The sequence below is a fragment of the Heptranchias perlo genome, chromosome 14 (assembly GCF_035084215.1).
Source record: "Heptranchias perlo isolate sHepPer1 chromosome 14, sHepPer1.hap1, whole genome shotgun sequence".
Lineage (NCBI taxonomy): Eukaryota > Metazoa > Chordata > Chondrichthyes > Hexanchiformes > Hexanchidae > Heptranchias > Heptranchias perlo.
In genome coordinates, this window is record NC_090338.1 from 47,745,840 (window position 1) to 47,771,489 (window position 25,650).

At 44.1% G+C, this 25,650-nt stretch overlaps 1 protein-coding gene and 1 long non-coding RNA gene across 3 annotated transcripts in view; one reads left to right on the plus strand and one right to left on the minus strand.

The window, feature by feature from the left end:
* Positions 1-25,650, plus strand: part of neurl1b (neuralized E3 ubiquitin protein ligase 1B) — a 384,643-nt gene that overhangs the window by 72,386 nt on the left and 286,607 nt on the right. The window lies entirely within an intron of this gene.
* LOC137332509 (uncharacterized) overlaps positions 1-25,650 on the minus strand; it is a 68,002-nt gene that overhangs the window by 3,409 nt on the left and 38,943 nt on the right. Inside the window, exon 3 of the long non-coding RNA XR_010965681.1 lies at positions 13,458-13,514. This is a non-coding gene — a long non-coding RNA (uncharacterized lncRNA). The remainder of the gene's footprint in view (positions 1-13,457; positions 13,515-25,650) is intronic.

Consider the following 25,650-nt stretch of genomic DNA (forward strand, 5'->3'; position numbering starts at 1 on the left):
TTTTGTATTCATTCACGGGATGTGGGCATCGCTGGCGAGGCCAGCATTTATTGCCCATCCCTAATTGCCCTCGAGAAGGTGGTGGTGAGCCGCCTTCTTGAACCGCTGCAGTCCGTGTGGTGACGGTTCTCCCACAGTGCTGTTAGGAAGGGAGTTCCAGGATTTTGACCCAGTGACGATGAAGGAACGCGATATATTTCCAAGTTGGATGGTGTGTGACTTGGAGGGGAACGTGCAGGTGGTGTTGTTCCCATGTGCCTGCTGCTCTTGTCCTTCTAGGTGATAGAGGTCGCGGGTTTGGGAGGTGCTGTCGAAGAAGCCTTGGCGAGTTGCTGCAGTGCATCCTGTGGATGGTACACACTGCAGCCACAGTGCGCCGGTGGTGAAGGGAGTGAATGTTTAGGGTGGTGGATGGGGTGCCAATCAAGCGGGCTGCTTTATCTCGGATGGTGTCGAGCTTCTTGAGTGTTGTTGGAGCTGCACTCATCCAAGCAAGTAGCGAGTATTCCATCACACTCGTGACTTGTGCCTTGTAGATGGTGGAAAGGCTTTGGGGAGTCAGGAGGTGAGTCACTCGCCGCAGAATACCTAGCCTCTGACCTGCTCTCGTAGCCACAGTATTTATATGGCTGGTCCAGTTAAGTTTCTGGTCAATGGTGACCCCCAGGATGTTTATGGTGGGGGATTCGGCGATGATAATGCCGTTGAATGTCAGGGGGAGGTGGTTAGACTCTCTCTTGTTGGAGATGGTCATTGCCTGGCACTTATCTGGCGCAAATGTTACTTGCCACTTATGAGCCCAAGCCTGGATGTTGTCCAGGTCTTGCTGCATGTGGGCTCAGACTGCTTCATTATTTGAGGGGTTGCGAATGGAACTGAACACTGTGCAGTCATCAGCGAACATCCCCATTTCTGACCTTATGATGGAGGGAAGGTCATTGATGAAGCAGCTGAAGATGGTTGGGCCGAGGACACTGCCCTGAGGAACTCCTGCAGCAATGTGCTGGGGCTGAGATGATTGGCCTCCAACAACCACTAACATCTTCCTTTGCGCTAGGTATGACTCCAGCCACTGGAGAGTTTTCCCCCTGATTCCCATTGACTTCAATTTTACTAGGGCTCCTTGGTGCCACACTCGGTCAAATGCTGCCTTGATGTCAAGGGCAGTCACTCTCGCCTCACCTCTGGAATTCAGCTCTTTTGTCCGTGTTTGGACCAAGGCTGTAATGAGGTCTGGAGCCGAGTGGTCCTGGCGGAACCCAAACTGAGCATCGGTGAGCAGGTTATTGGTGAGTAAGTGCCGCTTGATAGCACTGTCGACGACACCTTCCATCACTTTGCTGATGATTGAGAGTAGACTGATGGGGCGGTAATTGGCCGGATTGGATTTGTCCTGCTTTTTGTGGACAGGACATACCTGGGCAATTTTCCACATTGTCGGGTAGATGCCAGTGTTGTAGCTGCACTGGAACAGCTTGGCTAGAGGCGCAGCTAGTTCTGGAGCACAAGTCTTCAGCACTACAGCTGGGATGTTGTCGGGGCCCGTAGCCTTTGCTGTATCCAGTGCACTCAGCCATTTCTTGATATCATGTGGAGTGAATCGAATTGGCCGAAGACTGGCTTCCGTGATGGTGGGGATATCGGGAGGAGGCTGAGATGGATCATCCACTCGGCACTTCTGGCTGAAGATGGTTGCAAACGCTTCAGCCTTGTCTTTTGCACTCACGTGCTGGACTCCACCATCATTGAGGATGGGGATGTTTGCAGAGCCTCCTCCTCCCGTTAGTTGTTTAATTGTCCACCACCATTCATGACTGGATGTGGCAGGACTGCAGAGCTTTGATCTGATCCGTTGGTTGTGGAATCGCTTAGCTCTGTCTATGGCATGTTGCTTCCACTGTTTAGCATGCATGTAGTCCTGAGTTGCAGCTTCACCAGGTTGGCACCTCATTTTTAGATATGCATGGTGCTGCTCCTGGCATGCTCTTCTACACTCCTCATTGAACCAGGGTTGATCTCCTGACTTGTTGGTAACGGTAGAGTGAGGAATATGCCGGGCCATGAGGTTGCAGATTGTGCTGGAATACAATTCTGCTGCTGCTGATGGCAGTTTTCCTTCCCTAAAGGACATTTGTGAACCAGATGGGTTTTTACGACAATCCAGTAGTTTCATGGCCATCATTACTGATACTAGTATTTTAATTCCAGATTTTTATTTAATTAATTGAATTTAAATTCGCCAGCTGCCGTGGCGGGATTTGAACTCATGACTCTGGATTTTAGTCCAGTAACATAACCACTATGCTACCGTACCCGTAATGTGAATGTCTCCACTCTGCTAGCTATAAACGTTCTATTGAAATGAGGTTGGACAGCTCAATCCAGTTCCTAGTGGATATGGGCCCACAAAACATAACTGCCCCTACTTAGCCATTAATCAGCAACCTTAACAGGCCATAGGATGGATGGCTTGTGTGGGAAAAGGAAAATGCCACAGACTTGCTGTAGGGATGTGCTTCTGAGTTTGGGGTTTAGGAACTTTGTTGTTATTTTCTAAGTAACTTTTGGAGCTTCTGCATTCTTGTGGAAATTTTTCTATGTGAATAGTGAAATCTGATAAGGTAAACACAAGTGTCTACCACTTGAAATACTGCTGGGGAAGCTGCAAGATGGGAATGCAGTTGCAGAGGTAATAGACTTGTAACTCGAAAATAGCCAGTGGACCATTCGGAACTAAGCATTCAAACAATGTTAAACATTTCTTCCATTTACAGCCTGCCTCGTATAACTGTGCCTGACCTGGGTGTATTTCATTGTGACATTGGGTGCCTGAAGTAGAAAGTGTTTCATTCCCCTCCACAAGCAACAGTCACTTTGATGTGTACAGAATTTACTAACAAAAAAATTAGTTGTACAGTTTCTAGCTTCTGCAATGCTGTGGAATTTTTCAATGTAAACAGCTCAACCTAATGAAACAAATGCCGCAAGTGCCTATAATTCCTGTCAATCCAATTACCATCAGGGAAGTTGTGACAGATAAATGCAATAACTTTCATGGAGCAGCAGGGAATTGAACCAGGTAATGTAGAATGTGGATTTGTTAAATTAAACAAAAGTTAGAATATGCAATATTTTGACACTCTATGGTAGAAGGATAATTTTGTAACCTCACGAGATGGAGCATTGTTAAGGTTTTAAAATTTAACCCTATTTCTCCATTCCATGCCCCTTGGCCAAGAAGAACAGCAGGACCTTACATTGCCAACAATGGAAATAACTCACTGCTACAAAAACTCTGGACAGACTTTTCGTGGAAAGAACAAATTTCATTTTATTAGTCTAGCGGAGTGGCAGGTCTTGTTAAAATGAGCACTATAGCTTGTAGAGGTTGTGCAATGCAGACTGTATCTTTACTGCACAGCTACAGACACAGCGCATTCTGTGCTTTATCTGCGTAACACCAGCCATGAGCCACAGAGCCTAACCATTGAAGTCAAAATCTTATCTGCAGCAGGCACAGTGGCTGCTTTGTTTGGCTAACTAGGCATGAAGGCATAAAATAAATTGTTTGGATTTCTCTGGATTTATTTTCAATACACTTGAGATACACAGTGTTATATCAGATTTTAAAAATGTAATAATTTGTCTAGCTGCATATTTTTAAACATGGGAAGGTACTTAAATGTTTCTCAAGAGATGCAGAAGACATTGCCAAAAATTCTGTCTGGGATCTTTCATAACCCTTTTTTTTCCATTTTCCCATCATTTAGTGGATGAATAGACTCAGAAAAGTGGGGGTGATTGTGAACTCTGGCAACCTTTTGTCTTTGTTTGTTCCCATATTCTGACCCTCTGGGGATGAGTGCTTGAAACCACAAATTGCTTGTTTCTCAGGCCTGGAAATTGTAGTTGGAATAGTAATGAACTGGGTTAGTCCGTAATGGATAACAATATAGATTAAATTGACACTGACATTTGGCTATAAATATAATGTCATAAAAAATTGAAATATGAAGTTTGAAACTTGGATATTCAGAGGTAAGATACAGTATAAAGCTAAAAGAGGCTTACACAAAGGCAAAAGAATAGTGGAAATCCAGTGGACACGGAGAGCTTTAAAAAGCAACAAAGGGATACAAAGAAAGTATTAAGAGCTGCAAAAAGGAATATAAAAACAAACTTGCAAGGGATATCAAGGCTAACATTAAAAGTTTTCATAAATAGATTAAGAGAAAGAACGTGGCTAAGGGAAATGTGGGCCTATTTAAAGACAGATGTAGGTGATACTATGACAATAAGGAAATGGCAGACTTGTTAAATGAATACTTTGCATCAGCTTTCACAGTGGAGGAAGAGGATAAAGTACCAGAAATACGAGGAAAATGAAAAATAAATCAAGGGGAGGAACTTACTGGATTTAATATAAGTTTAAAAAATGGTAATAGAGAAAATAATGAGACTTAAGATAGACAAATCTTCAGGACCTGATGGTTTCCAACCCACGGTATTAAAAGAAGTACATTGGGAAATTGCAGATGCGTTAGTCATAATCTTCCAAAGCTCTCTTGATTTAGAAATTGTGCCGTTGGATTGGAAAATTGCAAATGTCACTCCATTATTTAAGAAGGATGGGAGAGAGTAATCTGGTAACTACAGACCTGTCAGAATCTGTCATTTAGGACAGAGTGACTGAGCACTTGGACAAGTCAGCATGGATTTGTGAAGGGAAGTCATGTCTGACTAATCTAGTTGAATTTTTTGAGGGGGTCACTAATGTGATAGATAGGGGAGTGTCTATGGATGTTGTCTACATGGACTTCCAGAAGGCATTTGATCAGGTTCTGCACAAGAGAATGGAACAGGAAACCCAGAAGTATGGGTTTCTTGGATGTCCGAGTGAATTTAACTGTAGGATGTCTTTTAAATGTTCTCACCAGGTTTCCCCATGTGACAGGCAGCGAGATTGACATACTGGCTGCCTGACAGACGGAAAAGCAGCCGGGGAACAGATGCTCATTAAGTTGATTCATCGGGATGGGGGTCAGTCATTGAAGGGGGGGGGTGGGGGTTGGGGCCGGACAGCGGGGTTTGGGGCCAGACATTGTGGTGGGGGGGAAGGGGGTCGGTCATGGGGCGGGGTTGAGGCCAATCATCAGGGGGAGTGTGGGGTGGGGTGTCGGTCATTGGGGGCTTTGGTGACATCGGTCGGGGGGGAGTTTGGAGACATCGGGAGGAGGTTAGAGACATCGGTGGGGGGTGGGCGGTTGGTGGTGGGGGGGAGCTGGAGACATTGGGTGTGGGGTTCGTGGATAGATCGGAGAGTTGGAGATTGGGGGGCCGTGAATAGTTTGGGGGTGTCAGATTTTGGGGAGTACCAGGGATAGATTGCGTGTGTCGGATTGCGGCGGGTGAGTTGTTGGGCCTGGAGTGAACGCTGCTGCTCCTCCTGGCCCACAAGCAGTGCAATAAAGGCACTCACCTGTTGATCCAGCCCTTCTAGCCTCCGTTTACCTGGTGAGAATCACGAGCCCCGGGAATCACGGCACCCAGGAGTTAAAAATAAAAAAGCTGTTAAAATGGAGGCACACAGCCTCCTTTAAAAGATTTCAGTTACTGGCCCACCTCCTGAGAGCGGATTGGTTGCCTGACCCGCCTCCGTTAAACTCGGAAATGGGCGGGTTGCGGTCAGGGTTGACATTTTTACAGTTTTTACCTTCCCACCTGTCCTTGGGGGTTAAAATTACCCCTGTGGTGTTCCCCAAGGATTTGACAGCCAATAAGATTGACAGGCTGGGGCCTCAATTTTTCACCATGTTTATCAATGAGTTGGATGGAGGAGTAGACAATTGTATATCAAAGTTTGCAGATGACAGTAAGTTGTGTAGATAGGAGTAGGATGTTACAAAGGAAGATAGACAGATTAAGTGAGAGATCAAAGCAGGCAAATGGAGTTCAATGTGGAGAAGTGTGAGGTCGTCCACTTTGGATCCAAGAAAGACAAATCAGAGTAATTTCTAAATGGTAGGAAAATAGGAACTGTGGTGGAGCAAAGAGATGTGGGTGTTCATGTACACAAATCACTAAAATCTAGTGAGGTACAAAAAGCAATCAAAAAGGCAAATGGAATTTTGGCCTTTATCTCAAGGAGGCTGGAATACAAAGGGGAAGAAGTTATGCTTCAGTTGTATTGAGCTTTGGTCGGATCCCATTTGGAGTACTGCAATCAGTTCTGGGCACTGCACTTCAGGAAGGATATATTGGCCTTGGAGAGGTGCAGTGCAGTGTGGGAGTTGAAGGGCTAAGTTATGAGAATGTGAGAAATAAAAGCAGGAGTAGGCCATGTGGCCCCTCGAGCCTGCTCCGCCATTCAATAAGATCATAGCTGATCTTCAACCTCAACTCCATTTTCCCTTGATTCCCTTAGTGTCCAAACATCTATTAATCCCAGTCTTGAATATACTCAATGACTGAGTATCCACAGCCCTCTGGCGTAGAGAATTCCAAAGATTCACAACCCTCAGAGTGAAGAAATTCCTCCTCATCTCAGTCCTAAATGGCTGGCCCCTTATCTTGAGACTATGCCCCCTAGTTCTAGACTCTCCAGTCAGGGGAAACAGCCTCAGCATCTAGCCTGTCAAACCCTCTCAGAATCTTATATGTTTCAATGAGATCACCTCTCATTTTTCTAAACTCCAGAGAGTATGGGCCCATTCAATCTCTCCTCATAGGACAACCATCTCACCCCAGGAATCAATCTAGTGAACCCTCATTGTACCGCCTCTAAGGCAAGTATATCCTTCCTTAGATAAGAAGACCAAAACGAACACAGTACTCCAGGTGTGGTCTCACCAAAGCCCTGTACTATTGCAGCAAGATTTCCTTACTCTTGTGCTCCAACCCCCTTGTAATAAAGGCCAACATACCATTTGCCTTCCTAATTGCTTGCTGTACCTGCATGTTAACTTTCCGTGTTTTGTGTACAAGGACACCCAAATCCCTCTGAACACCAATATTTAATAGTTTCTCACCATTTAAAAAATATTCTGTTTTTTTATTCTTCCTACCAAAGTGAATAACCTCATATTTCCCCACATTATACTCCATCTGCCACCTTTTTGCCCACTCACTTAATCTGTCTAAATGCCTTTGCAGACTCTTTGCGTCCTCCTCACAGCTTACTGCCAAACCGGAAAATGGCCCGTTTATTCCCAAGATCTGTTTTCTCTCTGTTAACCAATCCTCTATCCATGCTAATATATCATCCCCAACACCACGAGCACTTATCTTGTGTAACAACCTTGAGTGTGGCATCTTATCGAATGTCTTTTGAAAATCCAAATATACTATATCCACTGGTTCCCCTTTATCTACCCTGCTAGTTATAGCCTCAAAAAACTTTAATAGATTTGTCAAACACAATTTCCCTTTCATAAAACCATGTTGACTCTACCTAATCATATTATGATTTTCTAAGTGCCCTGTTACCATATCCTTAATAATGGATTCCAGCATTTTCCCTACTACTGATGTCAGGCTAACTGGCCTGTAGTTCCCTGTTTTCTCTCTCCCTCCTTTCTTGAATAGCGGTGTTACATTTGTTACCTTCCAATCCACTGGGACCGTTCTAGGATCTAGGGAATTTTGGAAGATCACAACCAATGCATCCATTATATCTGCAGCCACCTCTTTTAGAACCCTAGGCTGTAGGCCATCAGGTCCAGGGGATTTGTCAGCTTTTAGTCCCATTAGTTTCTTCAGTACTTTTTCTTTACTAATATTAATTACTTTAAGTTCCTCACTCTCATTAGACTGTTGGCTCCCCATTATTTCTGGAATGTTTTTTGTGTCTTCGACTGTGAAGACAGATGCAAAATATTTGTTTAAAGTCTCTGGCATTTCCTTATTCCCCATTATAATTTCTCCTGTCTCTATCTCTAAGGGACCAACAATTACTTTTGCTAGTCTCTTCCTTTTTACATATTTGTAGAAGCTCTTACAATCTGTTTTTTTATATTTCTTGCTAGTTTACTCTCATTCTATTTTCTCCCTCTTGATCAATTTTTTGGTCATTCTTTGCTGGTTTCTAAAATGCTCCCAATTCCCAGGCTTACTGCTACTCCTGGCAACATTATAAGCCTACTCTTTTAATCTAATACTACCCTTAATTTGTTTAGTTAGCCATGGATGGATCAATTTTCCCGTGGAGTTTTTATTTCTCAATGGAATGTATATTATAAAATATTTCTTTCAATGTTCGCCATTGATTACCTACCATCGTACCTTTTAATCTAATTTCCTAATCTACCATTACCAACTCACCCCCTCATACCTATGTAATTGGCTTTGTTTAGGTTTAAGACTCTAGCTTTGGACTTAAGTATGTCACTCTCAAACTCATTGTGAAATGCTCTCATATTATGATCACTCTTCCCCGAGGATCCCTTACAATGAGATTACTAATTAACCCTGTCTCATTACACAAGAAAAGATCTAAAATACCCTGTTCCCTGGTTGGTTCCATGACGTATTGTTCTAGGAAACTGTCTCAAATGCATTCCATGAACTCGTCCTCCAAACAACTTTTGCCAATTTGATTTGCCCAGTCTGTATGAAGATTAAAGTTCCCCACAATTATTACATTACCTTTGTTACAAGCTCCTCTTATTTCTTGATTAATATTCTGTCCAGCTACTATTAAGGGCCCATAAACTACTCCCACCAGTACTTTGTGCCCCTTATTTCTTATCTCCACCCATACTGATTCTACTTCCTGAGCCAAGATCCTTTCTCACTACTGTCATTATGTCATCCTTTATTATCAGGGCTACCACCCCTCCTTTTCCATTTTGTCTGTCTTTTCAAAAAGTCAAGTACCCTGGAATATTTAGTTCCCAACCTTGGTCACCTTGCAACCATGACTCAGTAATGGCTACTAGATAAAACCCATTTATCTTTATATGTGTCATTAATTTGTCTGTCTTGTTTTGAATGCTTCATGCTTTCAGATAAAGTACCTTGAATTTTAACTTTTTACTATTTTTCCCTGATTTGACCTTATTCACTGATACACTATTACCGTTAAATTCTCTGCCCCTTCCTGAAACACTCTGCTTATCTTTACCCAAATCACTACACTGCTCTATGGTCTTGACTTTTCTCTTTAGATTTATAAATTTTCCCTCACCTGAACCCCCCCTCACTCCCTTTTTGGTTTAAAGCCCTATCTACAGCCCTAGTTATTGAATTTGACAGGACACTGGTCCCTGCCCGGTTTAAGTGGAGTCCACCCCAATGGAAGAGTTACCCTCCTTCCCCAGTACTGGTGCCAGTGCCCCATGAATCAAAACCTCTGTCTCCCACACCACTCTTTGAGCCATGCATTTAACTCTCTGATCTGCTTGACCCTATGCCAGTTTGCGTTTGGCTCAGGTAGGTAATAATAATCTCCAGAGATTATTATCTTTGAGGATCTGCTTATTAATTTGGACCCTAGCTCCTCAAACTCCCTCAGCAGAATCTCATTCCTAGTTCTACCTATGTTGTTGGTCCCTGTGTGGACCACAACAACTGGATCCTCCCCCTCATGCTCCAAGTTCTTTTCCAGCCATGAGGAGATATCCTTAACCCTGGCACCAGGCAGGCAACACAGCCTTTGGGACTCCCAGTTGTGGCTGCAGAGAACAGCATCTATCCCTCTGACTCTACTAGCCCCTACCACTGCCACATTCTTTTTTACTCCCCCCACTTGAATGGACTCCTGTACCACGGTGCCGTGGTGTGTTTGCCCATCCTTCCTGCAGTCTTTGTTCTCATCCATACAGGTAACAAGTACCTCATACCTGTTGGACAAGGTCAAAGGCTGAGGCTCCTCCATCACTGCATCCTGGGTGCCCATATCTGCCTGACTCACAGTCACATCCTCCTGTCCCTGATCACAGACCAAATCTAAACTACTACTTAACCTAAGGGGTGTGACTGCCTTCTGGATCAAAGAGTCCAGATAACACTTTCCCCCTTCCTGATGCATTGCAATGTCTGCAGCTCAGACTGCAGCTCAACAACTCTGAGCCGAAGTTCCTTGAGTTGCAGATGCGGTTGTTTGGGATCTCACTGGTCTCTACCAACTCCCAAGTGCTGCAGTTACAACGCGCCACCTACCCTGCCATCTCTATCTAACCTTGTTTTATATATTTAATTAGTTAAAGGTTAATTGAGGACAGGTTGCATAAATTTGGCTTGTATTCCTTTGAGTATAGAAGATTGAGGGGTGATCTAAAATGATAAAATTCGATAGGGTAGAAGAGAAACTATTTCACCTGTTGGGAGAATCCAGAACAAGGGAGCATAATGTTAAGATTAGAGCCAAGCCATTCGGGAGTAAAATCAGGAAGCACTTCTTCGCACAAACGGTAGTAGAAATCTGGAACTCTTCCCCCAAAATATTGTGGATGCTGGGCCAATTGAAACTTTCAAGACAAAGGTCGATAGATTTTTGATATGGTAAGGGTATCAAAGGGTATAGATCAAAGGCGGGCAAATGAGTTTGAGGTACAGATCAGCCATGATCGAATTGAATGGTAGAATAGGCTCGAGGGGCTGAATGGCCAATTCCTGGTCCTATGTTCCTATCTGTCTATTACAACACTTTACAATGGAAAAAACTCTGGAAACTTCAGCCCTTTTTGTGCTAGTTCTTTTCTTTAAAATTACCTTCTATATTCCAAAGATGTTTGTGTGAAGTTCACGCCCAGGAGTCTCCATAGGAGGTCCACCCCATTTTAACAGCCTGGCCCCATTAATCCCCCCTCCTTTCAACATGCACACGCTGCACTGGAACCTTTGGAAGCTTTGAAATGGTTCTTCTGATCTGAAATAACCAAATTTCTGATGTTTTTAGAATTTGCACCATTCTGATTTTTAGCTAAGTTGGATTTGGATGACTTGTGTGGCGAGTTAGTAAAGTACACCTTCAAGTTAAGCCTCTCTTATAGGATAAGAAGTCTTTTGGAATCCAGATCCTCCAAATTTTGGCTTTGCGAAGTGAGAAAATGGAATTGCAAATAAGATTCCAATTTTCCTTGAATTACTTGTCCCATTTTTCCAAATCACAGAATTTGTTCAGAGATGTCACTTCAGTTTTAAACAGGCATTTCCTGGTGAATTGGAAGCTCTGCTCTGTATTGTATTGTAGACAGCAGTAATCTAACCATTTCAGACTAGTAACAATAGGTATCATTACATCAGATCAAATGTTTTGCAGATAATGTCAGAGAGCAGTATTACCAAAAATAAATCACTAAAGGTTAGAAGCAAATGAAGCATTTTGTCCCTGTAGCCGGCATGGCTCCACACATTACAAGTTAGTTTATTTTATTTAGTAAGCCACTCCTACATCCTTCTATCTGGTTTATGCACATTTCAAGTGGTTTAAAAGTTGCAACATTTTAAGTGGTACTGATGCCAGTAATCTCCAATTATTCAGGGCTCTGCGAATTCCTGGAAATCACTTCTGGGTGGAAAAACAAGTAAGTAAATAAATCCCTAACCATACAATGAGTAATGGGGGAGGGGTGTTCTTGCCATACTGTCCAATGCATTCACAATAACTAGATATAATTGAAATTGCCTCTTTTTAGTGTATATGCTTCAGTATGCAGTAATCAGCTGCATCCAAAATAGATTACAATCTTCCAACATATAATGTACCAAGTAGGAACAGATACTTGATCATAAATTGATCCCGAGCCAGCTGGTAGACCTTCCATTCCTATTACTGGGAAATTGTAAGCTTAAAAAAAACTAATCTGTGGTTTGTGGAGCTGAGCTGGCTACAGGGCCAAAATGGTTTATCATCTTCTAATCATTATTTAGTGGTTTATTTTTGGTTATACTTCTGCTCTTTGAGGTTATATGGTAGGGTTAATTAGGCCCAAAATAGAATCTTTGCAAAAATCAAAAGAGGAGGCGATACCATTGATAAACTATTATGGACACTTTTATTTAAGACCATTATTAACTTTGGTTGCATTCCTGACCCTACAACAGTTAGGGTGTCACGGTTCAGAATTCTGTGCCCATTGTTTTCACAATTAAGATGCTGACGAGCTGTCTTAATATGTTTTGGGCAGAAGCTGGCCTGAAAGGGAGTAGTTTCCCTAGATAGCCTCATATTGGGTTAGCCATCCATAGGCAGACAAGCAGTGATTTAAATGTGGTTTAGGCAGTTATCTTTCACAGACCCCAAACACCGGCCAATTCGTTACTAATGTCTGGCCGTTCAGGAAGATATCTAGTCCTTGGTATCTTTTTGATCTCTGTGGGTCAGGGAGAGAGAGGCTTTTAACAAAAAAACAGGACCAATGCCAGGAAGTCAACAGAAATGCTGTGAAAAGGGGAATGCAGCAGAAAGATTGCGAAAGAAATGATCTCTGCACTGTCGGTAGTAGAGCAAGAATCCGTGAATTAGGCCATCATAGGTGCTTCATGTTATTTACATTTGTAATAGTGCATGAACAGGAGTTATACTGATTGTACCAAGTATCTCTCATCATATGCAGTGTTCTGTATCGTTTGCCTGCTGTGGAGTAAAGCATCTTACAAATTGAACTGAACATTGTTTTGCCCAATGTTAACTCTGTCCGCCTTTGCAGAAGGAGTACACATGCTTAGGACACAGAGATCTGATCAAGATCGTGAAGGAGTTTCATTGTTATACCTCGGTCTTGCTATTGCACTAGCCGATACATGGCAATGGGAGTCAACTTCTGTTTTTAAAAAAAAAGCAGGCAACCAGACTGCTTAAGGGAATAACTGACATCAATGAACCCGAGCAAATACCTGTGGCAGATGCAAATTCATATTACAGGGATTAGGTAAAGAAAGGAATAACTTGCATTTATGTAGCACCATTCACACCCTCAGGATGTCTCAAAGTGCTTCTTAGCCAATTAAGTTCTTTTGAGGTGTAGTTACTGTTGTAGAGAAACAGTAGCTAATTTTCACACAGCACAGTCCCACAAACAGCGATGACAAGTGTGATCAGATTATTCGTTTTAATGATGTTGGATGAAGGATAAATATTGGCCAGGACGCCAGGAGAATTCTTCTTGGAATAGTGCCTTGGGATCTAGCAGAGATCATTTCTCTCTCGCAATCTTTTTGCTGATGGGGCTGTAGTTTAATATTTCATCCAAAAGGCAGCATCTCCGACAGTGCAACACTCCCTCAGTACTGAAGTGCCAGCCTAGATTATGGGCTTAATTTTAGGGGGTAATTACAGGTGCGTTGGGAGCAGGGGAGCTCCGAAAATCGCGGAAATCCGGTTTGAGTTTGGAAGCCAGCTCCAACCCGCTTAATTGCCAGCGGGATGACAGTTAAAGTGCCAAATGTACCTCATTAAGTTACTTAAGGCACTTTACTTGTGACAGATTAAGCGATTGTAACGATTTTTAACTTACCTGGGCGGCTTGCCCACCGCTTCTGATTCACGCCTGGTGAAACCTGGTGTGAAGGGCCTGATCAAGGAAAAAGAAACAAAATAAGTTATATCAAAAATCATAGAAAGAAGTTAAAACACAAAATCAACCTATCTTTCCACCCTGCTCCGATGTCCGACGTCTCCATGTCCGATGTCCCCTTCTTCACCCTCCTCCGATGTCCTCCCCATCTTCCCATCTTCCACTCCCACCCCCCCACGATCTTCCACTCCCCCCCCCCCCGCCCGATCTTCCATTCCAGCGCCGGATGATGCCTCTCTCTCTTTCTCTCCCAACCCCCCCTTGCGTTGCAGCTCCTGACAAAACCCGGAGAGGACGTTAATCATCAGCAATCAACATGCGATCGCATCGGAAACGATAATTTTTGTTTATGTGGGCTTGCCTTGGGCACCTTCACCCCCCCCCCCCCCCGCCCCCGCTGCCAACTCGCCATCATTACAAAATCGACCCCTATGTGTTCAGTCTCTAGAGTGGAGCTTGAAACTCTAACTTTCTGACTGAGAGGCGAGAGTGCCACCACTGAGCCAAGGCTGACATGCATATATTGTATTTAAAAACAAGATAACTTCTTTTAGGTATTGTAGCATGATGATGATGAGCGAAAAGCTAGATAATGAAAATGGTGACACTGCAGTGTAGAAGGATGTTTTGTACTTCTATATATAGGCAGTTCCATTTTAGCATCTGAGGCTAAATCTTATATTCATGACCACCTCAGAAATGGTACTTTATGTTCTAATCTCAGTTTGACACTTGATACTGTGTACTGTTTGGATGTTTGCTCTGCTTGTACTCAGTACCTTAGTACTATAGAGGTTCATTCCTGATTTCTTCAAACCCGATTCAAAAATATCACAGGAACTAATGCCTCTATATCAGCACTGCTCTCCTACTGCGGACTGTGCACCTGTGACCATTCCATTTCGTTTAAATTTCCTTGTCCAGAACAATATATATTTGTTCACCAATAACTAAGGTGTAGTAATGTGGAACATAGAAGCGATTAATATGAGGAGTTGTTACTTTAAAAGATCTCACTGCTTGGCTGATACTTTAGAATCCACACAATAAAGCAGAAATGAGTTTTCTGTGGTGTTGGCCAATCTAGTAGTGGTCTCTGGAGCAGCTGTTGTATTTCTGTAGGAGTGCAGTGAAATTTGGCACAGTTTTTATCCAGTCCTCTTGCATTAACTCATGACTTTTTTTTAGAAAACAGACCCCAAAAACCAAATATGCCAGAGGTGAAATGGATAAAAGAGTTTGAAATATTTTGAATTGAAAAAGAGCTATATTTCTGGTAACAGTTGCAGCATGAAGAGAAATTAACCTTTTTAATCAGCCATACAGAATTGACTTTGGGAATGAAAGATATTTAATGTTAACCCATACCCCTGCGTTAAAAAACTCATGAGGAATTTAGAATATTTATTAAGTGTTCGTACGGGAATAGCACCAGGAAGAAAATATACTCAAACAGAAAAGAAAATCAGACATGATGTGAAACAGGCTGCCCATTCGCCAGCGCCCATTTTGTGCTAACTCTGAATTCGAATTTCACCCCTTTAGTGTCTGAAAGCTACATAAAGACATCATATTGAGGGTAACGTGCCCAGTGAAATCAGTGTGCTCCGCACGGAATCGCAGGCTAATTGGAGCCACTTACCTTTGCTTCCAGATTTCGCGCTGGAAAGCTGCGCAGTGGGCGGACTGTGCATGCGCAGCATAGGCTGTCAGCTGGAGGAGCTCTATTTAAAGGGGCAGTCCTCCACTGACACTGCTGCAGTAAATAGGAAAAATTACAACATGGAGCAGCCCAGGGGGAAGGCTGCTCCCAGGTTTAATGATGCCTCACTCCAGGTATTATTGGATGGGGTGAGGAGGAGGGGAAGGACAGAGATCTTCCCCCCAGCGGCCGGGAGGAAGAGGCCTGCCTCTGCCACCAAGAAGGCCTGGCTCGAGGTGGCAGAGGAGGTCACCAGCACCACCAACATATCGCGCACCTGCATGCAGTGCAGGAGGCGCTTCAATGACCTAAGTAGGTCAGCCAAAGTGAGTACACTTACTCATTCCCCTACACTCCGTCTGCCACATCACCGCCCCCACATCGCCTTCTGCACTGCCAACACTACTCTATCACATCACCCCTCACACCCACTCAAAGCTCATCCTCATCTTACCTGCACTTACTCACCTCGCCAGTACTCATTCCGCCACGACCACTCAACCCAATCCTCATACAATCTCATGGCTCTATTTCATACTCACCCTCTCATGCATCTCTTTCACTGTCAGCCTCACTCAACCTGCCACTACCTGTGCTGCAGCCACAGGGCATGCATCACATATGTGCAGTAGGAAGCGTAAGGCAAACGTGTTGTGAGCATGAAGGGGATGCACAAGGTTGTTTGAGGGTTTGTCATGGTTTTGACCTATATTTAATTTCTGATCAACTCACATAAGATATTATATTGTCACCACTACTGCCACGTCTTTGCGAATCTTGTCCAGTTTGTGCATTAATGCCCTTTCCTGAGGATCACTATGAAGACCCACAACTGATGCCACCCATTGTGTCACTGCAGAGTGGGTGTAGGTGTATTTGCAGGGCTCTTTTATGCAGACGACTGAGAGACGTCGGCGATGTCCCCAGTGGCACCCTGGAAGGATGCGGAGGACAAGTTGTTGAGGGCAGTGGTGACTTTGACAGCGACAGGTAAGAAGATGGTGCTCGGGCCAGCCGGGAGCAGCTCTGCATGAAGGAGGCTGCAGATGTCCACGACTACATGTCGAGTGACTCTGAGCCTCCGTGTGCACTGCTGCTCGGAGAGGTCCAGGAAGCTGAGCCTCGGTCTGTAGACCCTGTGGCGAGGGTAGTGCCTTCTGCGACGCATCTCTCTCTGCGGTTGCCCTCCCTCCTGCTGTGCAGGCGGATGTGTCACAGCACTGTGTTGTGGAGCTCCACGTGTCAGAGGTGGACGGCGTGGCCGGCGAGGCTGGTGATGCTGTTCGTCCTCCGAGGAGGTCATGACTGCAGCTACGGCGGCCCCCATCCGGAAGAGATACATTTGAGGGGGTCCACAAGGTAGGTACATGTGTCTGGACACTGGGGAAGTGTGCAAGTTGGTGAATTTTATTGTTAGGAGGAGGGTGGTGGAGGCCAAACTTTGTCCAAAGTGACAGAGTGGTCTCCTGCAATGAGTGAGGGTCTCCCCCCCCCCCCCCCACCCCTATCAAATGGACCTTTGCAGCTGCCACAGTCTGATGGCTGCAACACGTCCATTTGAACTGGGACTGTTTCCCCCAGTATGGGAAACAGTCCCAGTTGTTTGCAAAATCCCACCCTCCTAAAATGTTATGTTAATCAGGTCTCTAAACGACCTGAAATACCTTAATGATTACTTTAAGTGGCACCCTGCTGGCTTTAATTGCCGGTGGGAGTCCCACATGCGGGGGCTGTGCGCGCATGTCAGCACGTCACTGGGGAACCCGGAAGTGGGCGGGTTGGAGCCGGGCTCCAGACCCGCCCCGGGAATCCCCGATTTTCACAGCCCCCCCCCACCACGAGTGCACCCGCTCGGGGGTGCGAAATTCGAGCCCTTAATCTTTTTTCAGAAACTAAGTGAATCAAAGGATAGCCTGTCCATTGGTTCTTGGACTTACATTATTTGGAAATCACTTGTTACATTCATCAAGATGTTAGTGCTAAGGAATGGAGCATTTGCCATTAAGACACTGAAGGGGTAAAATTCAACTTCGGCAGGGGCACAAAACGGCTGGTAGCACATTGGCCAATGAAAAGAAAAATCGGGCGGAGTGTATAATGGGCGGCCGATCCACTACTGCCCATTTTGTACCCCTGCCAAAGTTGAATTGCACCTCCCCCCCCCCCCCCCCACAAAAAGTCATAATCAAGCACTTCCATGTCTGTTGTAGCACAGTTAGCAGGCCTACCGACTCTTCACACTTGATGGGAAAATGCTTTGTGGGTTCTGAGTGTGTGCACATTGTGCCAGGAAATTCTAATACTTCTCTTGCTTTTTTGCACTAGACAGCAGGGCAGTCATACCATTTATGGAGCTGGTAAAAGTTCTCTATTAAATCTATAAAAACTTACTACCACAAAACTCCATGGGCTCGAATTTAGCAGGCCTGCGGGTTCCCAGCGGGTGGTCCTCCGGGAGCGTCGAAAACGCGAACGGCGAAATTAGTGGGTTGCCCACGCGATCGTAGCAGGCAATCCACTAATAGGATCCAATTACCTGCTCCTCCGGGGTCCACGGCGCTGGCCTGCGCGTCGGGCGGGCTGCGCATGCGCAGTACGATCTGTCAGCTGGAGGCTCTCTAGTTAAAGGGGCAGTCCTCCACTGACAGATGCTGCAACCAATGGGACAAATTGCAGCATGGAGCAGCCCAGGGGGAAGGCTGCTCCCAGTTTAATGATGCCTCACCCCAGGTATCATCAGATGGGGTGAGGAGGAGGGGGAGGACACAGATCTTCCCCCCGGCGGGCGGGAGGAAGCGGCCTGCCTCTGCCACCAAGAAGGCCTGGCTCGAGGTGGCAGAGGGGGTCACCTGCGCCACCAACATATCGCCCACCTGCATACAGTGCAGGAGGCGCTGCAATGACCGCAGTAGGTCAGCCACAGTGAGAACACGAAGTCTTTCCCCTACACTCCGTCTGCCACAACACTGCCCCCACCCCAAATCTCCTTCGGCACCGCCAACACTATTCTGTCACATCACCCTTCATGCCCACTCACACTCCATCCTCATCTTACCTCCACCTACTCACCTCGCCAGTACTCATCCTGCCACTAACACGCGACCCAATCCTCATACAATCTCATGGCTCCATCCCATACTCACCCTCTCGTGCATCTCCCTCACGGCCAGCCTCACTCAACCTGCCACCACCTGTGCTGCAGCCACAGGGCATGCATCACATATGTGCAGTAGGCAGGGTAAGGCAAACGTCTAGTCAGCATGAAGGGGGTGCACAAGGGTGTCTGAGGGTTTGTCATGGGTGTTACCCATATTGAATTTCAGAGCCACAAACAGCACACATTATATTGACACCACCACTGCCATGTCTCCGCGAATCCTGTCCGTTGTGTCCAATAATGCCCGCTCCTGGGTATCACTATGAGGACCCACCACTGATGCCACCCATCGTGTTACTGCAGAGTAGGTGCAGGTGTATTTGCAGGGCTCGTCCGCGCAGACAACTGAGAGACATCGGCGGTGTTGCCGGCTGCACCCTGGAAGGATGCGGAGGAGAAGGTGTGGAGGACAGTGGTGACTTTGCCAGCGACAGGTAAGCAGTTGGTGCTGGGGCCAGCCAGGAGCAGCTCGGCATGAAAGAGGCTGCAGATCTCCACGACTACATGTCGAGCGAATCTGCGCCTCCCTGTGCACTGCTGCTCGGAGAGGTCCGGGGAGCTGCGCCTCGGTCTGTGGACCCTGTGGCGAGGGTAGTGCCCTCTGCGACGCGTCTCTCTCTGCGGTAGCCCTCCCTCCTGCTGTGCAGGTGGGCGTGCAACCACACCGTGTTGGGGGGATCCACGTCTCTGCGGCGGACGGCGTGGACTGCGAGGCTGCTGGTGGTGGTCATGCTCTTCGTCCTCCGAGGGTGTCCACACACCACCCAACTGGCAGGTGTTGGTCTGAGGGGTTGTGCAGGGTAGGTGTGTGGGTCCTCGGACTGGGGCTGCGGTTTCGTGTCGGTCTGTCCTCTGGCTTGGCCGGGGGGTGGTGGGGGGCAGGGGTTGCCCTATGTGACGCGGTGGCCTCCTGCGTGGGTGAGGGCGCTCCCCCGTGGAGCGCACCTTGGCACCTGCCACAGGCTGCTGGCTGCAACACGCCTGGTTTGAAGGGTCCTGTTTCCCCCAGTGTGGGAAACTGACTGCTTTGAACGTAAAATCCCACACTTCCTCTTTTGACAGCTGCTTCAGCTCATTAACTGACCACAACGAGCAAGTTAAGTACTCTCAAGTGGAACCCCGCTGGCTTTAATTGCCTGCGGGATTCCCACCAGCGGGGCTTGCGCGCGCAGCCCCGCACGTCAGCGCGGTACCCGGAAGTGGCCGGGATTTCGTCCGAATCCGGTCACGTGATCGGAGATCGGGATTTTCGGGGGCCCCCCGCTGGAAACCCGCAGGTAACCCGACCCTAAAATCGAGCCCCATGTGGCTGCAAAACTGATTGGCAGCAATAAAGAAAGAATAGATAGGAGGTATGGTTTGAAGAAGAAATAGGACCAGAGTGTGGATTCAAAGCCATGGAGGGGAGTTTAAAAGTACCATTATATTGATTGTGTGTTGTTGGCAGTGATGTGTAGTATTCCCACTGCCATCAGCACACTATAATATAAAGGAAGGGAACTCCACACATCCGGTGGTGTGTGAGACCCGACATTTTGTGGGCACTGATAATGATTGTTGGAAGCATGGTAAATGTGGGGCTTTTCCTTTTGGAAAAGTTTTGAATTGAATGTATTCTGTCTACTGGACTATAGTATAAATGTGGTCATTGATGCTGCAGCATCGTTACAACCTCTTTTAATCTGTTCAGTAAATTCAATATGTGGCTGACACATTTCAAGAAAACAGCTGTGGTACTGCAGCTGCAGGTGATCATATAATCTTCATATCAGCTGATTCTTGACCTTTCTGCGGTTAGACAGAGGCATTTAATTGCCTTTCCTTAATGATCAACATTCTACTCTTGCCTGAATACTATAATCAGCAACATTACAGGATGTGTGTCATTTGATGCTTATGCTCTGATGATTTACAGTTATTTCCATGGGAAGCTGCCTATGTGAGTCGGAGAGTGATAGCACAGAGTATAGCATGATGCATGTATTTCCTTTCCATTACATCTGATGAGACATCCTATTTCTATAAATGCTATGTCCAATTATAAAGCTTGTGGGGATAGTATTACACAGAGTTTTTGCACATCCGTCTCCCAGTATTGGAAAATACCAGTGACATCAGTGATGCATTTGTGTCTGATCTAAATAAAGGTGAGGTAGTGATGAATATTGCATTTAATAGAAGATATTCAGTGTATTCTAGATTTTGTGCTGATAGATGTTACAACTGAATCAAATCATTAATGCAATTATACTTTAGGGTGGAAATCAGACTTGTGCCTTTTTTAAAATCTTCTTTCTTCAATACTTCTTAAAAAAATATATATATATACATATTGACACTCCAATCTTATCCCCTGCTCCTGTCTCCTGAAGGCATTGACTCACTCACCAGTGGTCACCCTTCATTACTTCACCCAAAGTGGCCATTATTCATGTGTGAACCTTGACACTGTGTCAACAAGCTATCCAACTGTGGAGGATGTAACAACCGATCCTGCCCTCCCCATGTTATCCACAAATGCACCTCCTCACTGATTGAGACACTGGTCAATTTTTATCCCATTTCGCGAACCAGACATTGGTGAAAATTGTTGTCTTTACTGCAGCTTCAGTTAAGATCAGCTAATTAAACACTTATTGGGGATTGAAACCTGGTTCCTTCCTCATCGTATAGTTCAGAGATGTTTTTGGTGTCAAGAACTACAAAACAAGAGCCACTGACAATTCATTCCTTTATGTGATGCCATTGAAGTGCACATCTACCTCTTAATGTTAATGTCCCAGTGTTTTGATTTATCTTGCTATGTAATGCCACATATTCATTCCAATCACACACATGCCAAACTAGAAAATTAGCAAAAGCTGACAAACAAAAATCAACCCAGAATATTGGCCTATGACCCACAAAGACAATGGGTGGAACTTTCAACATCGCAGGGCCGTAAAACGGGCAGTAGCAGGATGGCCACTCATTATACACCCCGCCCCATATAATAGGGCAGCCCATCCGCTACCACTTGCTTTACAGACCTGCCGAAGTTGAAAGTTCAGCCCAATAGGTTAGGCTGAAAGTGTAGCAAGATATGGGCTTGTTGTAACTTAGATACAAGTATATCCAACATTCAACCACCTTTGTTGCAAAGGAAAAGACCCAAAGCATACACAAAGGCAATTTTCTGTGGTGGTAAATTTAGGAACTATTGAAGGAGGATGAGCAATGAGTGTTGAAGGCATGTGATCATTTTCTGTCACTGGAGCCTACTGTAGCCAAAAGTAATGGAAGATGATATTTTAAATTTGAAAATAAAAGTAATTGTAGGGACCTCAATGTAACTTTACAGCGTACAGTTCCTTCACTGGCAACCTAATCTAGGACTATCATGTTAATTTGTGAACCAAAACTTTTTACAACATGCACTTATAATAATCTCAATGGGCAGGCACTCTACATCACAAGATATGTACTGGTTCACTGTTGCATCTGTCTCTGTTTTGATCCCCAGAGCAACTCAGAGACAGGTGGGGGTTGCCTAGATATAGAATTTAATCTAACGATTTTAAATATATTATTTTTTATTTTTAAGTAGCTTCAGGAGGGATAACGATGAGCCAATAACCTTAGAACTGAGTTCTGATGAAAGGTCAAACCTAAAACATTAATCTGTGTTTTCCTCTTTTGGATGCTGATCAACCTGCTGTGCATTTCAAACACTTAAAATGCAACAGCCTAAAACTGAAGGTTGTCGAGAGTAGGGGACGGACATTTAACATACTTGTATGACTTTCCTTTGTTTGCTGTTTTACTAATCACATGAAACCAACTTAAGATAAATGAATTAACATCCACAAAAAATAGCAGATGGTGGAATATAGTGAAAATGTGATGTTTGTCCAATAATATTGCTGATGGTCGGTTCTAGCCAATATTGGTTTATTTTCTTCCACTTAAAATTCATTGTACATTTAAATTATCATTTTAAAAAAAACTAATGTGCACAAAAATCGGGCTTGCAGAAACATGTACTGGAAGCTGAATTTTGTGTTCAGGTCAGCCTGCTTGACATTTCCGATGAATGTTAAGCATTCTAAATTGAACAATGTGAGCTCTCTCCCTGGTTACTGTATGGTAATAACAAGATCTCTATCACGAGCATGTATTAGAACTGAAAGCAGTTTCCAAAGTTACAGAAATAACTGGGCATTACAAAGGCCAAACATGTCAACAATGAAAATCGGGGAAGATGTATAACGGGCGACTGATTCAATATTGCCCATTTTACACTATCGCTCGAGTCCACAATTACCCCCATTATCTCTCCAACCCCACTCCCTCTTTTATTTTGAAATTCTGACAATTCTGCAAGTGCAGATGCAGGAATATTTAAGTAAAGCCTGTTAATGCATTCACACAAGCGAACATCCTCCTGCCTTCAAAAGTGGCTGCAAACAGTTTTCAAGAAAATAAAGCTTCACGTAAGATAACAGTGTGGAATAGCCCAATGATTCCTTTTGAGGAAAATGCTTTTAAAGGCTATATTTTAGCAACTTATTACATTTAACTTCTTTGAAGACAAACAGGAAATAAACACAATTGTAACTGTGAATCTCTGAAACTATCAGATCATTTTTAAACTTTTCTGCTTCAAGATTATCTGCAACCAACAGTGGGAGACATTAAAATCTGATTATTTTTGACAGGCTTCAGTCCTGACATCCAAGCAATCTGGTGCTGACAGCCTCTAGAGCTGCCTTCTGATTGGTTCTGGCACCCCCACTCTTGCCTTCCAACTGATCTGATTGGTTCTGACACCTCCATTAATGCCTTCCCACTGATCTGGTTGGTTGATACCAGTAAACTCTCACCCCAGTGGAACACAGATATTTTTATGAAAGGCAAACATGCTGATGGGTTGAATTGCTGACTGTCCACTTGAAATTTAATATGAAAAAAGAGACATTGCTAATGAAAGAAAAACAAAAGATGAGTGGAATACAAAAATGTAAAGGTTTTGCCTGAGAAGGTCTCAGGGTGAGAAATGGTTTTCATCCTAGCCTCAAGTGCAAAGAAAGTTAGATAAATTGTTGGGATCCCTTTAAACTGTTAATCATTACTGACATTATTTACTGTAATGGTAGGGATGAGAGGGACTCGTACATTACCTAGAAGGTTCAAAAATGTTTTACTCCAAGGATACATTTTATATTGCCAATACCAACTACAGGATTGATTTACTGTTCTCTTTATGTGGCTGTATAAGGAGAACAAGCCTCTAGTAATAGGAAAGTAATTGGGGAAGATATTTTTTGTGTCATCTAGTTTTGTCATGTAATATCCTGAAAAATTGCATTGTTTACAATTGTATAAACATAATAAGGATAGTTGCAAATATAGACAACTAGGGTTGGAGAAAATGAGACCCTTATTGATCTGGCGCATTATACGCTAATATGGTAAGATGCAGATTTGTTAACGTTGCCATATACTGCCTTAGCTGGTAAGTCAATTGTTGGAGATGAAATCTTGAAGCTTACTAGCCAAGAACCTGTGGATATGTACCATTCCTCACTTATTTAATTCCATTGAAAATGATCCTGCCCCTTTTACAAGTAAGGAGAGAAAGACTGACGGCTGAAAATCTAAAATGAAAATAGAAAATCCTGTAAATTCACAGTAGGCCTGTCATCATTCGGAGACTTTGTCAATTCTGACAAAAAAACCCTTTTCTCTTTTCAGATGCTGACAGACAGGTGTATTTCTGAAGTTTTATCCTTTGGAGTCTGGGTTTGACTTGGACTACACAGAGGAGTTTAAGATGTTCATGATACGTAGGGTCTATAAAAACAAGTTGATATCCGATGCTGCATATTTGACATGGATAAGTGGCCAGCACAAAACTTTAATGAAACTTTTTGAATTCTGAAGGGTGAAATATGAACAATGGAAGTTTTTGATGGCCCATTAGTGGGAGCTGTGCTGAGATTGACATGCACTGCAGCTGGATACCATATATTGCTGCAAGTTTATGCTTAACCTAGAATGTGAAGGGCATGATGCCACATATGGCAGCATAGTTTTTCTTTACCTTGCTGAGTACATTTGTGTGCACAGGATGCAGTATTTTTTTGAATTTTAAGTATGATGGAATAGGATGCTAGAAAACTTAGCTTTCAGCTCTGATTATTGACCTGGGTGCTTGACACATGAAAATCCTTAAATTAGCTTGATTGAAATTCTGAAGTGTGTTGGCTAAAGAGTTGCACATCACAGATTTTTTTTTTTAAAAATGGTATGTGTTTTCTACAGTGGAATAGCACTGCAACACTGTTTACCTTCTCTCTTTTTCCCCTTCCTCCCCCACCCTACGAATGATGCGGTTTTTAGTTGCAAGCTGCTTTCTCGAGATCAGTGATTTGGTACAATATTGTCTCAAAATCTATTTACAATAAAATGTTTTATTAATAGTAGAATAAACTTGAGGCAGAGCTTCAAACTCAAATACACATCAGCCAATGAATATGTCTCTGCTTATTATTGTATTTACTACTTGGCCTTTTAGATTAAATTGGTGGTGCACTGAAATGGTCTCATTGCTACAACGCACATAACAACATTCAAACTATGTTTTTTTTCTGGAAGGTGATGGCTGTCAGTGCTTCGAGGGTGGAAAAATAGCCAGAGAAGATGAATTCCTTCCTGCACTACCTACGTTGCCCCTTTGTGGGTTGATGAAATTGATAAGTGTGTACGAACTATACCACTTAGAAAATGTGGAAGAGAGAAAACACTTAAACATTCAAAATGTTTTAATTTTAACCTATCCATTTTAGGACTTTCCTCCATCAATCTCTTGATATATGGGATATACTTCACAACATAACCCTCATGCGTAGATCAAAATTGTTCTCTTCCTTAATAGGGGATCTGAATGCCACTCATAACTCTAGTACAAGATGAATACAGATGAGAAAGGCTACTTTTCCTTCATCCATCCAGAAAGACCGCACAGCTGCCCCTATTGCAGTATCCAACTGTTTCTTAAATGATTCCAGAGTTTTTGTCTCCTCTACCCTTAATCACTTTTTTGTGAAGAAGGTCTTCCTGACATCAGTCCTAAAGTTGTCTTTTAACTAGTTTGAATCTGGTCCCTTTATCCTACTTCACAATTTAATTTGAGGTGATTTTCCAGATTCTCCTCCTTCACAATGTTTATGTTGTACACCTCTCAATTACCTCCTTTTGAGCCTGCAAAGCCCAACTGTCTCCAGTCTTTGCTC